The 15,863-nt window shown below is 37.9% G+C and overlaps 1 pseudogene; it reads right to left on the bottom strand.

Annotated features, from left to right (window-relative positions):
• Window positions 1-7,926: 7,926 nt before the first annotated feature.
• On the bottom strand, window positions 7,927-8,824 carry LOC138086266 (heterogeneous nuclear ribonucleoproteins A2/B1 pseudogene; annotated as a pseudogene).
• Window positions 8,825-15,863: the final 7,039 nt, after the last annotated feature.

The raw sequence follows: 15,863 nt of genomic DNA, 5'->3' as shown, positions 1-15,863 counted from the left end.
CCTCACTGGGGCAGAACTGCCACAGGCTAGAAAAAGTCCTGCATCTGTGCATGTGGGTTGCTTCAGTGGTGACTAAGTCTTTGTGACCCTGTGAACTGTGGCCTGCCAGGCTTCTCTGTCTGGGGGTTCTTCAGGCAAGTTGAGTGGGTTGTCACTCTTCTAGAACAGCATATTTACTGCTGCCCTAGCCACCAGCTCCCCTGAGTACCCGGTGCTGCCAAGGGCCCTGTGACCCAAGCAGCTATACCACGTCCATGGCTGACACTCAGTGGGGCAAACCCAAGTCCTTCTGGGCACCTCAGGAGCAAACTCCTGTGGACAACTCACATGCAGAGGTGGAGATAAAGCCACTATTGAAACCCAGGGACAGTGTGGCTAAGGAAGAAGACCCAAAACCTTGTCATCAGCTGGGCAAGCTGTAGATTAAATCTACACGATCAACTAGGCAGACTCTGTGCCTATGGAATATATTAAAAAAAAACATTGAGAGTTCTCAAAAAGAAAACAAAAACAAAAAAATGCACCCACTAGTTCTGACAGCTCTGGATATTGGAGGCAAAAACACTCCAGAGTAGGACCAGATTAGAGTCTGAGCTGCCCCGATAGCAGGTCCAGAGACCAGCAGTGTTGGAATGCATCTAGGGAGGCAAGGTGGACTGTGACTCCCAGCAAGGGAAAGTACACTGATAGGAGAGACTCAAGAGAAGCATTTATTATTCTTACATTTTGGCTTTTACTGTAGTTTCTTCTGGATTTATTAATTTTTCCCCCTTCCCCATCCCCTTTGTTGTTGTAGTTGTCGATTTCACTAATACTATTAAATCTATTTACACTTTTGAGAATTTTGTTAAAATCACACATTTTATTTCAGTTATATGCTTCTGCCTCAATGTTGGCCTTTTGTGGTTTTGTGGGGTTTTCCTTTTTTATTCATTTTTCTGTCTTTTTTATTTTTTCCCCTTTCTTTTAATTTTAATTAAAAATTTTAAATTTATCATTATTTTTCTACATTTATTCCTTTGTTTGCCTCTCCCACTGTTCTTTTCCTTTTGCGGTTAATCTTTAATATGTATAAATCTTCTCAATCTACCTCTAATTAAATCTGCATTTCTATTCTTTCTTTTTCTCACCATATTTGTTTTGTTTTTGTTGATTTATTCCCCAGGTAGCACTTTGCTGTAGTTTTGTTTTCCAGTTTATACTGTAGTTTTGTTCTTAACTGGATTGGATTTCACTTTTGGTTTCCTTTGTTTGTGGGGTCAATCTATTATGCTTAATTTTTTTCAACTGTTTTGGTTCTGCTTATGGGTGTATATGTATGTGTTTATTCCATTATTTTAGTTATTATTTACCTGATTTTGTAATTGCCATTTGCCTGGGGGGCTTGTTTTCTTCCTCTTTTTTTGTGTATTTATTTTCATCCCATTTAATGCCATAACAAACCACATGTGGAATTTCTGTTTCCAGCCAGAGATCAAGCCCTGAGCCTTTGGAGTGGGAGTGCTGACTCTAAGACCCTAGACTACCTGAGGACCCCTAACCCTAGGGATTAGCAAATAATGAGAATTCCACAAAGGCAACTACTTGTACACAAGGCCTATCATCACCCAACTACCAGTAGCACACTTTGCACCCTCACCCAAACAACAAACAAGACAAAAATACAAACCTAATCATCAGCAGACAGGATTACCACCTCTCTCAGCCCTGCCCATCAGAGGAGAGAAAAAAAAACACCTTACCTCCACCCACCATAATACAAGCAAAAATCACACCCTACACAAAGCTTACACAACTGGACCAAACTAATGAGGCCAGAAACCAAGGAAGAAAAAATTCAACCTTGAAGTCTGGGAAAGGGAAACCTCAAACACAGTAAGTTAAAAAAAAATAAAAAAAGGAAAGGCAGAGAAATACTGCACAAATGAAGGAACAACCTAAAAACACACAAGTGCAAATAAATGAAGAGAAAATAGGCAAACTACCTGAAAAAGAATTCAGAATAATGATAGTAAAGATGATCCAAAACCTTGAAAATAGAATGTAGAAAATGAAAGAATCAATGAACAAGGCCTAGAAGAATTAAAGAATAAACATACAGGGACAAGCAACACAATTACTGAAATTAAAAATACTCTAGAAGGAATCAATAGCACAATATCTGAAGCAGAAAAATGGATCAGTGAGCTGGAAAGTAAAATGGTGGAAATAACTGCTGAAGAGCAGAATAAAGGAAAAAGAATGAAAAGAATTGAGAATAGTCCCAGAGACCTCTGGGACAATATTAAATGCACCAACTTTCAAATTATAGGGGTCCCAGAAGAAAAAGAGAAAAAGAAAGTGTATGAGAAAATTTTTGAAGAGATTGCAGTTGAAAATTCCCCCAACATTGGAAAGGAAATAGTCAATCAAGTCCATGAAGTGCAAAGAGCCCCATATATGACAAAAGAAGAAACATGCCAAGACACATACTAATCAAACTAACAAATATTTAGCACAAAGAAAGAATATTGAAAGCAGCAAGAGAAAAGCGACAAGTAACATACGAGGGAAACCCCTATGTTTAACAGCTGATCTTTCAGCAGAAACTCTGAAGGCGAGAAGGGAATGGCAGGATGTATTTAAAATACTGAAAGAGAAAAACCTACAACCAAGATTATTCTACCTAGCAGGCATCTCATTCAAAATTGATGAATCAAGCTTTACAGACAAACAAAAGTTAAGAAAATTTACTTCCGCCAAACCAGCTTTACAACAAATGTCAAGGGACTTATATATTCAGGAAATACAAGAGAAGGAAAAGATCTACAAAAACAAATCCCAAACAACTAAGAAAATGGCAATAGGAGCATATATATCAATAATTACTTTAAATATAAATGGATTAAATCTTCAATCAAAAGACATAGACTGGTTTAATGGGTACAACAACAAGACCCATATATATGCTGTCTACAAGAAACCCACTTCAGACCTAAAGACACATATAGACTGAAAATGAGAGGATGAAAAAATACTTCATGGAAGTGAAAGTCAAAAGAAAGCTGCAGTAGCAATCCTCATATCAGACAAAATAGACCTTAAAATAAAGAATACTGCAAGAGATAAGGAAGGACCCTATGAATGATCAAGGTGTGAATCCATGAGGAAGACATAACAATAGTATAACCTATGCACCCAACATAGGGGTAACTCGATAGATAAGGCAAACACTAACAGACATAAATTGAGAAATGCACAGTAACACAATAGTAGTAGGAGACTTTAACACCCCACTTGTACCAAAGGAGAGATCATCAAAACAGAAAATTAATAAGGAAGTACAAGTCTTAAATGACACATTAGACCAGAATTATCTCATTGATATCTTCAGGACATTCCATCCAAATGCAGAATACATCTTTTCTCAAGTGCACATCGAACATTCTCCAAGATAGACTACAAATCAACTTTCAGTAAATTTAAGATTGATATCATATCAAACATCTTTCCTGATGACAACACTATGAGACTAGATATCAGCTACAACAAAAAGACTAAAAAACACAAACACATGGAGATTAAACAATACATTTCTAAATAACCAATAGGTTACTGAAGAAATAAAAAGTGACATTAAGAAAATTTCCAGAAACAAATGACAGTGAAAACACAACAACTCAAAACCTATGGGATGCAGCAAAAGCAGTTCTAAGAGGGAAGTTCAGTAATACAATCCTACCTCAAGAAACAAGAAAAAACATTGAATAGACAACCTAACTTTACACCTAAAACAGCTGGAAAGAGAAGAAAGAAGACCCAAAGTTAGCAGAAGGAAAGAAATAAAGATCAGAGCAGAAATAAATGAAAAAAATGAAAAAAAAAATAGCAAAGATTAATAAAACTAAAAGCTGGTTCTTTGAGAATATAAACAAAATTGACAAGTCTTTTTAGCCAGACTCATCAAGAAAAAATGAGAAAAGAAATCAAATCAACAAAATTATAAATGAAAAATAATATAAATTATAATATAAAATAATATAAATGGAAAAGGAAAGCTTACAACAGACCATGCAGAAATACAAAGGAGTATAAGAGGCTACTATGAGCAACTGTATGGCAAAAAAATGGATAATCTGGAAGAAATGGACAGATTCTTAGAAAATTTCAGTCTTCCAAGACTGAACCAGGAAGAAATAGAAATTATGAACAACTCAGTTACAACCATGAAATCAAAACTGATCAAAAATCTACTTAAAAACAAAAGTCCAGGACCAGATGGCTTCACAGGTGAATTCTATCAAACATTTAGAGAAGAGCTAATGTCTATCCTTCTGAAGCTCTTTTAAAAAGTTGCAGAGGAAGGAATACTACCAAACTCATTCTATGAGGCCATCATTACCCTGATACCAAAATCAGAAAAAGACAACACAAATAAGAAAATTACAGGCCAATATCACTGATGAACATAGATGCAAAAATTATCAACAAAAATTCTAGCAAACAAAAATTCAACAGCACAATAAAAAGCTCATACACCATGATCAAGTTGGGTTTATTTCAGGGATGCAAGTATTCAATATACAGAAAATCAATGTGATATGCCATATTAACATATTGAAAGATAAAAGTCATATGAAAATCATAATAGATGAAGAAAAAGCCTTTGACTCATAAAAAGAGCTTTCATGATAAAAACTCTTCAAAAAATGGGCATAGAAGGAACCTACCTCAACATATCATATATAGACTTTACTCCTTGGGAGAAAAGATATGACCAATCTAGACAGCATATTAAAAAGCAGAGATCTTACTTTGCCAACAAAGGTCCATCTTGTCAAGGGTATGGTTTTTCCAGTAGTCATGTATGGATGTGAGTTGGACTATAAAGAAAGCTGAGCAAAGAACTGATGCTTTTGAACTGTGATGTTGGAGAAGACTCTTGAGAGTCCTTTGGACTGCAAGGAGATCCAGTCAGTCCATCCTAAAGGAAGTAAGTCCTGAATACTCTTTGGAAGGACTGATGTTGAAGCTGAAACTCCAATACTTTGGCCACCTGATGTGAAGAAATAACTTACTGGAAAAGACCCTGATGCTGGGAAAGATTGAACGTGGGAGGAGAAGGGGACAACAGAGGATGAGATGGTTGGATGACATCGCTGACTGGACGGACATGAGTTTGAGTAAGCTCTGGGAGTTTGTGATGGACAGGGAAGCCTGCTGTGCTGCAATCCATGGGGTTGCAAAGAGTTGGACTTGACTAACTGAACTGAACTGCTATATGATAAGCCTGCAGCAATCATTATTCTCAATGGTTAAAAACTGAAAGCATTCTCTCTAAGATCAGGAATAAGACAAATGTGTCCACTCTCACCACTATTATTAACACAGTTTTGGAAGTCATAGCTATGGGAATCAGAGAAGCAAAAGAAATAAAAGGAATCCAGATTGGAAAAGAAGAATTAAAGCTCTCCCTGTTTGCAGATGACATGATACTATACATAGAAAACCCTAAGGATACTATCAGAAAATTACTACAGCTAATCAGTGAATTTAGCAAATTCATGGGATACAAAATCAATACACAGAAATCATTTGCATTCCTATATATTAACAATGAAACAGTATGGTACTGGGAGAAAAATAGAAATATAGATCAATGGAAAAAGAGCCCAGAAATAAATCCACACACCTATAGGTATCTTATTTTTGACAAAGGAGGCATGAATATACAATGGGGCAAAGATAGCCCCTTCAATATGTGGTGCTGGGAAAACTGTACAACTACATGTAAAAGAATGAATTTAGAACACTTCCTAATACCATACACAAAGATAAACTCAAAATGGATTAAAGACCTAAATGTAAGACCAGATACTATAAAACTATTAGGGGAAACACTCAAAGAACACTCAAAGCAAGACTCTCTATGACCCACCTCCTCAAGCAATGGAAATAAAAACAAAAATAAACAAGTGGGACTTAAACATAAAAGCTTTTGGACAGCAAAGGAAACTATAAGCAAGGTGAAAAGACAACCTTCATGATGGGAGAAAATAGAAAATGAAGCAACTGACATATATACACAATATACAACCAGCTCATACCACTCCATACCAGAAAAACAGACTACCCAATCAAAAAGTGGAAAAAAGACTTAGACATTTCTCCAAAGAACACATACAGTTGGCTAACAAACATGAAAAGATGCTCAACATTGCTCATTATTAAAGAAATGCTAATCAAAACTGGAATGAGATCACCTCACATCTGTCAGAGTGGCCATCATTAAAAAGTCTACAAATAATAAATGATAGAGAGGGTGTGCAAAAAAAGGAACCCTCTTTCACTGTTGGTGGAAATGTAAACTGATTCAGCCACTATGGAAGATAGTATGGAGATTCCTTAAATAACTAGGAACAAAACCACCATATGACCCAGCAATCCCATTACTATGCATATAACCTGAGGAAGCCAAGATTGAAAAGGACACATGTACCGCAATGTTCATTGCAGCACTGTTTACAATAGCTAGAACATGGAAACAGCCTGGAAGTCTATCGATAGATGTAGGGATAAAGAAACTGTGGTACATATACACAATGGAATATTCCTCAACCATAAAAAGGAATGCATTTCATTTGAGTCAGCTCTAACGAGATGGATGAATCTCGAGCCTATTATACACAGTGAAGTAATACAGAAAGAGAAAGATAAATATAGCATATTAATGCATATATATGGAATCTAGAAAGATGGTACTAATGAATTTGTTTATTTGCAGGGCAACAATGAAGAAACAGACATAGGGAACAGACTTATGGACACGGGTGGGGGGAGGAGAGGGTGGGATGTATGGAGAGAGTAACATGGAAACATATGTTACCATATGTAAATTAGATAACCATAATTTTCTGTATGACTCAGGGAACTCAAACAGGGGCTCTGTATCAACCTGGAGGAGTGGGATGTGGGGGGAGATGGGAGGGAGGTTCAAGTGGCAGGGAACATATATACACTTACGGCTGATTCATGTTGATGTTTGACTGAAAATCCTGTTAATTTCTGTAAAGCAATCATTCTTCAATTAAAAAAATACATTCAGCTCTAAGATAAACATAAGTAATGTGCATGAGGGCCATACTTAACACTGAAAGTTAAGGATTATCATAATAAAAATGTTACCGTATGAGATAAATGCTATAAAGTTCTATAGTAATCAGTTTACAATACATATAAATCATATTGTGCTGCATATTTAAATATATGGTGCTGTATGTCAATGATCTCATAAAATGAAGAAGCATTTATTAAAAAGAATAAAAATGCAAAAACATCACTGAAAGAGAACTAATAGCTGTTTTTCCTTTAGAGGTCTTTATTAAATCATAAATGTACAACAACTTCTTAATACTACAAGACACTTCAGTTTTTAAAATGTCTTATTTTAGCATGATCCTAGAAAACAGTTTTTCCAAACTTTGTGAGAAAAATCTTGAAAACAGGTTCACATGTCACTGGACACTAAAAAAATTAATGTTATCAAAGAAGGGATGCTTCTATCCTCTTGAAAGAAACAAAAAGTTGGGAAACTGTCTCAAAAGCAACTTTTTCCATTCTTTCCTCCATAGCAAGGTGATGTTCTTAAGTAAACCAATCCATTCACAAATGACTCTGCATCTGTTCTGGTGTCTTCTGCTACATCACTGCCACAGTCATGGCATGACTGAGAAGAGTTCCTTAAAGTCATTAATTATTTGGATAACCTAAAGCTGCCCTATTACCTCTGGGCTCTTATCCTCTCCTCTTTATACAGTCAGAAAGTGAAAGTGAAGTCGCTCAGTCATGCCCAACTCTTTGCGATCCCATGGACAGTAGCCTGCACCAAGGTCCTCCGTCCATGGGATTTTCCAGCAAGAGTACTGGAGTGGGTTGCTATTTATACAGTCAAGTCCACATAAAATAGGAAGCTAAAGATGCTCTTGTCAATCCATATCCAAGTCTTCCACCACCGTAGACCCCTTTTCCTCCTCCATAACCAGGGCTAACCCCCAAACTGCCACTTCCTGGTCGTCCTCCACACCTATTACAACCATGACCAAGTCCACTGACCACTTCTCAATCCATCAGATCGTCCTCCAAAGCTACTTCCTCGTCCTGACCCTGGTCCAGCATTTCCATCATCACCAGGAGAATCTCCAAAACCAGCTTTGTCTCCCCTTCCACTTCTAGAACTCTGGATTTGTTGCCTTTTAGGTCGAGAAAAGGCCTTCCTTACTTCTGCATGATGGCCGTTGATGGTATGGTTTTTCTGCAACACAATCTTATCCACGGGATCATGGTCATCAAAAGTCACAAATGCAAAGCCTCTTTTTCTTCCAGACTCTCTATCAGTAATTATCTCAATGGCATCGATTTTTCCATATTTCTCAAAGTAATCTCTAAGATGATGTTCCTCAGTATCTTCAATTGCACCAACAAACAGCTTCTTCACAGTTAGGAAAACCCCTCGCTGTCCAGATTCCTCTCTTGGGACAGCGCGTTTGGGGGCAATTGTTTTCCCGTCAATAGAGTGAGGTCTGGCGGCCATGGCAGCATCCACTTCAGCCACGGATGAAAAGGTGACAAAACCAAACCCTCTTGATCTTTTGCTTGCAGGGTCCCTTATGATCTCACAGCTTGTAAGCTTTCCCCACTGCTTGTAGTAGTTCCGCAGACTTTCTTCTGTGGTTTCAGAGCTCAAGCCACCAATAAAGAGTTTACGGAATTGTTTTTGTTCCTTCTTCCTCCAAGAATTAACAGTTTGGAAACTTTGCTCGCTCTTGGATTCCGTCACTCCAGCCATTTTCCTGGTGAGGGTAGGTGAGGGAGATGAGGGAGATCGCCGGGAAAGCTCAGCGACCTGACTGTTCACAATGCTGACGTAACAAGAAACTAGAACCTAACTCACCCCAGACCTGAGGGGAGAACAGCCACTGCTCCAGGAACAACACCTCCTAAGAGCACTTTCACAATCACCTGGTGCCACTCTTTGAAATTCTTGAGCACCTTTCAATTTTCCTGCAAAACATCATTTACATGAATGATTTTTCCTGATTCAGGAATCCAAATTAATATTACACTTTCTATTATTTTTTTCCAATTTTAGATTGTACATATATTACTATCTTTGATTTCATATTGTTTCTCTCACTAAATTGGATATCCAATGAAGACAAGATTGACCTAGACTTTAACGTTTAACACTGACATATAGCAACATCAATATGTTTAGTTCTTAGGAAATGCTCAGAATTTGAGAAAACTATCCACACCAAAAAAGAAAAATTTTTTTCTACATTTTCAAATAAATTCACTATATTTAAGCACTGATAATCTCTTGTGGTGGACTGCAATCATATCTTTTCAAATCATTTTTCTCTGTGTAATCTATTTTAAGACTCATGTTGATATATGGCAAAACCAATACAATATTGTAAAGAAATGAACCTCCAATTAAAATAAATAAATTTATATTAAAAAAATAAAAATCCACACAAAGAAAAAAAAAAAAAAGACTTCAGCCACAATAATCTCTTTAAGATGTAAAGCTAATCAGTGTACCCTTTCTTTTAAATTTCTGTCAACATTGGTATTTTTAAGGGGAGAAAAAAAATCAAATTCCATTCCTGCTGTTCTGCCATTTTATTAACACTGCCTCTTAAAACACTCAAGATGTTCGAGTCTGGAGGGAAAGTTACTTGATCCTCTCATTTACAGAACACCTAGTATTATGACAAGTTGTGGACTAAAACCCAGGATTCATAATTCCACTTAAAGTTACTGCCGCAATTTTAATCCTGATGAGATAAAAGTATTAATAGACTAAAGAATGTCTACTCTAGTGCAAGGTATGAATAAGGATTCTGACAATCAGTAAGGCCAATGCAGAGATAGGAGACATAGAGCAAGAGCAGAAAGGCAAAAGGGAGGGAGAATTAACTACAGTTTCAGATGATGATGAGATTATGGGAAGTCTGACTCCTGATATCTGAGCAAAGAAAAAAAAGGATGGGGGTAGAGTTCCCTGGGGGTCCAGTGTTTAGGACTCATCACTTTTACTGTTGTGGCCTGGATTCAATCCCTGGTTGGGGAACTAAGATACCAAAACATAAAGGGAAGAAAGGAAAACTGAGAAAAAAACATTGTGATTAAGGAATTTTAAGAGAGAGAGAACAATATATGCAACACAGGGATAAACACTACTTTGCTTTCCAGGGACGTTGATTTTAAAAACTAAAATGTTGGGGCTTGCCTGGTGTCCAGCGGTTATGAATACTCTTGCCAATGCAGGGGACACAGGTTTGATCCGTAGCCTCGGAAGATTCCTCACACCATGAAGCAACTGAGCCCACACCCTAGAGCCCTTGAGCTACAACGACTGAATCCCATATACCTCAGAGCCCATGCTCTGCAACAAGAAAAGCGCATGCAGTGCAACTGGAGAAAGCCTGAAAGTAATGAAGACTCAGCACAGTCATAAATAAAAATTAAAATCTAAAATCTGGACTGTTATCCCAAGAAAGTTTCATATACAAAGGTATGTAAAACCATGAATCATAATTAAAAATTGAAAAACTAAAATCTCGGCTATTATCCCAAGAAAGTTTCATATACAAAGGCATATAAAACTATTTCCTAATACTGCTGCTGCTGCTAAGTCGCTTCAGTCATGTCTGACTCTTTGCCACCCCATAGCAGGCAGCCCACCAGGCTCCCCAGTCCCTGGGATTCTCCAGGCAAGAACGCTGGAGTGGGTTGCCATTTCCTTCTCCAATGCAGGAAAGTGAAAAATGAAAGTGAAGTCGCTCAGTCGTGTCTGACTCTTAGCGACCCCATGGACAGCAGCCTACTAGGCTCCTCCGTCCATGGGATTTTCCAGGCAAGAGTACTGGAGTGGGTTGCCATTGCCTTCTCCACCTTCTTAATACTAACATCAAGGAAATAACTTCAATAAGGTAACTTCTTGTTTTAAGAGTAAAATCTGCTAACTTAAGAAGAGATTTTACCAAAGAAAAAAGGATACAAAAGGACATTCTTGCCATCAATAAAAATGCCACACTTACCAGAACAGTCTGATTTGTGAATACTGGTTCTCCCAATTCCAAGAGCTGTCCTGTGACCCACACCTGAGATGAAGGCAACCAGTAGCTTGCTGGAGATAGTAGTGACTTCTGCCTCTGATTACCCTTTTATAGACTAACAGAGTGGATAATCCAATTGGTAGATAACCCAGACACACCCTATTTTAGATTAATGAGACTGAAGAGATTCTAAAAGAAAAAATATGGGGCTACTGATATTTGCATAATGTCCTAGATGAAAAAAATGCAGTATGTTTGTACCTGGGGAGTGTTACTTAGAGTTTATGTCAACATTTTCTTTCCTTTTTCTCCCACTATGGACTACATTCTGCAAAAATAAGAATGGAATTTTCTTAATATAAAACTTTTCAGATAAGTTATGCTTTCATAGGAAAAAATAGAGACTGTTTAATGTTTTTCAATAAAAAATGTCAAAAAACTTATTGACAACCACCACAACAAAATTAGTGTTTTGGGCATTTACATTTCACCTAATTACTGAAATTTGAAATGATCACAACCGTCTGGCTTTTTCCTTACCCTTTGACCTACATAGTCTCTTTACTCTTTTCACTTCACTTTTATTATTCCAGGATTCCCTACTCAATTTGTTAATCCTAATCTGTATCTTGTCACCCTGCTTATTTAATTTATATGCAGAGTACATTATGAGAAACCCTGGACTGGAAGAAAGACAAGCTGGAATCAAGATGGCAGGGAGAAATATCAATAACCTCAGATATGCAGATGACACCACCCTTATGGCAGAAAGTGAAGAGGAACTAAAAAGCCTCTTGATGAAAGTGAAAGAGGAGAGTGAAAAAGTTGGCTTAAAGCTCAACATTCAGAAAACGAAGATCATGGCATCTGGTCCCATCACCTCGTGGGAAATAGATGGGGAGACAGTGGAAACAGTGTCAGACTTTATTTTTGTGGGCTCCAAAATCACTGCAGATGGTGATTTCAGCCATGAAATTAAAAGACGCTTACTCCTTGGAAGAAAAGTTATGACCAACCTAGATAGTATATTCAAAAGCAGAGACATTACTTTGCCGACTAAGGTCCGTCTAGTCAAGGCTATGGTTTTTCCAGTGCTCATGTATGGATGTGAGAGTTGGACTGTGAAGAAAGCTGAGCACTGAAGAATTGATGCTTTTGAACTGTGGTGTTGGAGAAGACTCTTGAGAGTCCCTTGGACTGCAAGGAGATCCAACCAGTCCATTCTGAAGGAGATCAGCCCTGGGATTTCTTTGGAAGGAATGATGCTAAAGTTGAAACTCCAGTACTTTGGCCACCTCATGCAAAGAGCTGACTCATTGGAAAAGACTCTGATGCTGGGAGGGATTGGGGGCAGGAGAAGAAGGGGATGACCGAGGATGAGATGGCTGGATGGCATCACTGACTCGATGGACGCGAGTCTGAGTGAACTCCTGAAGTCGGTGATGGACAGGGAGGCCTGGCGTGCTGCGATTCATGGGGTCACAAAGAGTCGGACATGACTGAGCGACTGAACTGAACTGAACTGAATCATATACAAATCTGGGTGTTATTACATTTGTGATTAAATTATGAATCTTTCACTTAATAGTCTAATACACTTAAAGTCTAATATTTTCACCGCCTTTGCCGAAGTCTAAAACCTTAGAACACTTTCAATTCCATTACACTTTCCTGAGTGTTTTACTATTTCTGCAATGCATTTTAATTCTATCTATGTTTTAATTTCCATGGGATGTTATCTGTCACTGTTGTTTAGTCAGTAAGTCATGTCTGACTCTTTACCAGAGATTTAACTAGTGCTTTATAAAACAGAATTAAATTATATTTATTTCCTAATCATTGCTTCCTTTCCTTCTCATTCCATTCTGCATTCCTAATTTTCAATCTGGGATTATTTTCCTTGGACTTAATATCTGACTCTAGTATTTTGTCTACTTCAAAGCTGTTAACAATGAAATATTTCACTTTCAGTTTTTAAAGACATCTTTACTTGGGGCAACACAGATGCTTGATATAGAATTCTGGTTTGATATGATAATTATCACACTTTAAAAATAGTGTTCTGTTAGTACTTATCTTATTTTGTTTCAATATCAGTGTCAAAAATTAAGCTTTTTCTTGCATGTTTGGCTTCTGTATTCTCTACAAATTCATTAGGTTAATTTTGGCTTTTAGACCATAGGATAGCTTGTCATTGTTTCTTCTGCATATACTTGTGTTAGCTAATGTTGAGTTACTGCAAATGTAGGTGGATGCCTTTCACCAATATGAAATGTGCTTTTGTGACTGAAAGTGGGGTCCAGCTGTTTACCACTCAAAAGCCACTGAAGAGGCAAGGTTGGTAGAAAGGAAAATTTGCTTCATTTTGGATACCAGAAATGGGGGTAGGGGAGAGAGGATGCCTATCCAAAGGCCAACTTCCAACCTCATACTCAGGGAGTACTAGCTTTTATTGACAGAGGGAGGGCGCTACATGCAGAAACAGCACAGTCAGCTCTGACAGTCATCTTGAAATTGGTCATGCAGTAGTGTGACCAGTGTCATCTTGATTATTTTAAGTTGTTCAGTTCAGTTGCTCAGTCTGTCCGACTCTGCAACCCCATGAACTGCAGCATGCCAGGCCTCCCTGCCCATCACCAACTCCTGGAGTACACCCAAACCCATGTCCATTATGTTGGTGATGCCATCCAACCATCTCATCATCCATCGTCCCCTTCTCCTCCTGCCCTCAATGTTTCCCAGCATCAGGGTCTTTTCCAATGAGTCAGCTCTTTGCATCAGGTGGTCAAAGTTTTGGAGTTTCAGCTTCAACATCAGTCCTTCCAATGAATACCCAGGACTGATCTGTTTTAGGATGGACTGGTTGGATCTCCTTGCAGTACAAGGGCCTCTCAAGAGTCTTCACCAACACCACAGTTCAAAAGCATCAATTCTTCTGCACTCAGCTGTCTTTATAGTCCAACTCTCATATCCATACATGACCACTGGAAAAACCATAGCCTTGACTAGATGGACTTTTGTTGACAAAGTAATGTCTCTGCTTTTTAATATGCTGTCTAGGTTGGTCATAACTTTCCTTCCAAAGAGTAAGCGTCTTTTAATTTCATGGCTGCAATCACCATCTGCAGTGATTTTGAAGCCTCCCAAAATAAAGTCAACCAGTTTCCACTGTTTCCCCATCTATTTGGTTTTAAGTAGAATTAGTCTTTATCCTTGGAGAAAGCAATGGCACCCCTCTCAATTACTCTTGCCTGGAAAATCCCATGGATGGAGGTGCCTGGTAGGCTGTAGTCCATGGGGTTGCTAAGAGTCAGACATGACTGAGCGACTTCACTTTCACTTTTCACTTTCATGCACTGGAGAAGGAAATGGCAACCCACTCCAGCATTCTTGCCCAGAGGAGCCTGGTGGGCTGGAGTCCATGGGGTCGCAAGGAGTCAGGCATTACTGAGCGATTAACACTTACTTACTTACTTGCTTAATGACTAAACTAAATTTCTTATTCTTGTTGTACTCTTTTCCTTTATTCCTGCATTTTCTTGTTTCTCTGCTTAAACTTCTTTTTGACTAAAATTTCTCCACAGACAAAAGGCAAGCTGAGGACATGGGGGGAATGGTGAAAGACCATAAGGTCTTGCTCTGTTTCAATATCAATTCCTCCATACTTTCTCTCTGTTCCCCTTTAAATCATATCTCTCTTCCACTTTAAGTCTGTGTTTATTATATTTCACTCTCAGTTTCTGTTGAAATATTTTCTCTGCCTTACTCTTTAGTAATCCAGGTAAAAAGTGTAGAATCAATGTCTTCTTAATTACCAAAATTTTTAGTTTCATTTCTAAGACAGACAGAATTAAAAACTTTGATTTTTAAAAAGGAACAGTTTTACAATAAGGCCATATGGTGAAAGAAAAATTTCACCGCTTCTCTACTGATTTGAATAAGCTCTATGATAATCCTAGTTTGAGCTCATAGGGTCTAACACTCTCCTGCCCTACACGAGGAGGAGCTAGTAATGTAAGTCTGAGGTCTACTCAGAGAAGAGGGTTTTTTCCTCTTCCCCCACTTTCCTTTGATTATAAAATTGTGGCCCACTTAATCCTTGGGGCAGAGCTCCCTTACCTGCTTCTTTGCATTGCTTATAAGCATCCTATATTAAAAAATCTATTTATTGCCTATCACTTTGCCTCTTGCCATTTCTCTTCCTGAGTTCCTTCTGCACTAAGATATGAAGAATCTGAGCCTCAGTAAGTACAGACACCAGGTGAGTGATTCTAATTAAAAGCCCATGGGTTCGAGTTCCAATATGAGGTACACAGTTTCAGGTGTGTTCTTGAGGGTGTTTCTGGAAAAGACTAGCACTGGATTCCATAGACCAAGTAAATAAATTCACTTTCATGAATATAAGTGGGTGTTTTGCTATTTGGTCAGGGCCCAAATGGAAAAAAGTGAAGGAAGGATTAATCCATTCTCCCTCACTGGTACATCCATATTTTCCTGCCTCTGGACTTCAGAACTCCTGGTTCTCAAGCATTTGGAATTGGAATCAAGTATACTGCTGACTTTTCTGGCTTTCCAGTTTGGAGATGGTAGTTTCTGAGACTTTTTCATCTATCAAGCTACTGAGTTAATTCTTACAATAAATTTTCATATATATATATATATACACACATATATATATTCTTACAATAAATTTTCATATATATATATGTGTATATATATACACATATACATATATATAGTCCTGGTGAGCTGTTTAATGTT

This window comes from Capricornis sumatraensis, chromosome 9 (genome assembly GCF_032405125.1).
Source record: "Capricornis sumatraensis isolate serow.1 chromosome 9, serow.2, whole genome shotgun sequence".
Taxonomy (NCBI): domain Eukaryota; kingdom Metazoa; phylum Chordata; class Mammalia; order Artiodactyla; family Bovidae; genus Capricornis; species Capricornis sumatraensis.
Note: the sequence above shows the minus strand (reverse complement) of the source record. Positions and strands in the feature narration are given on the sequence as shown.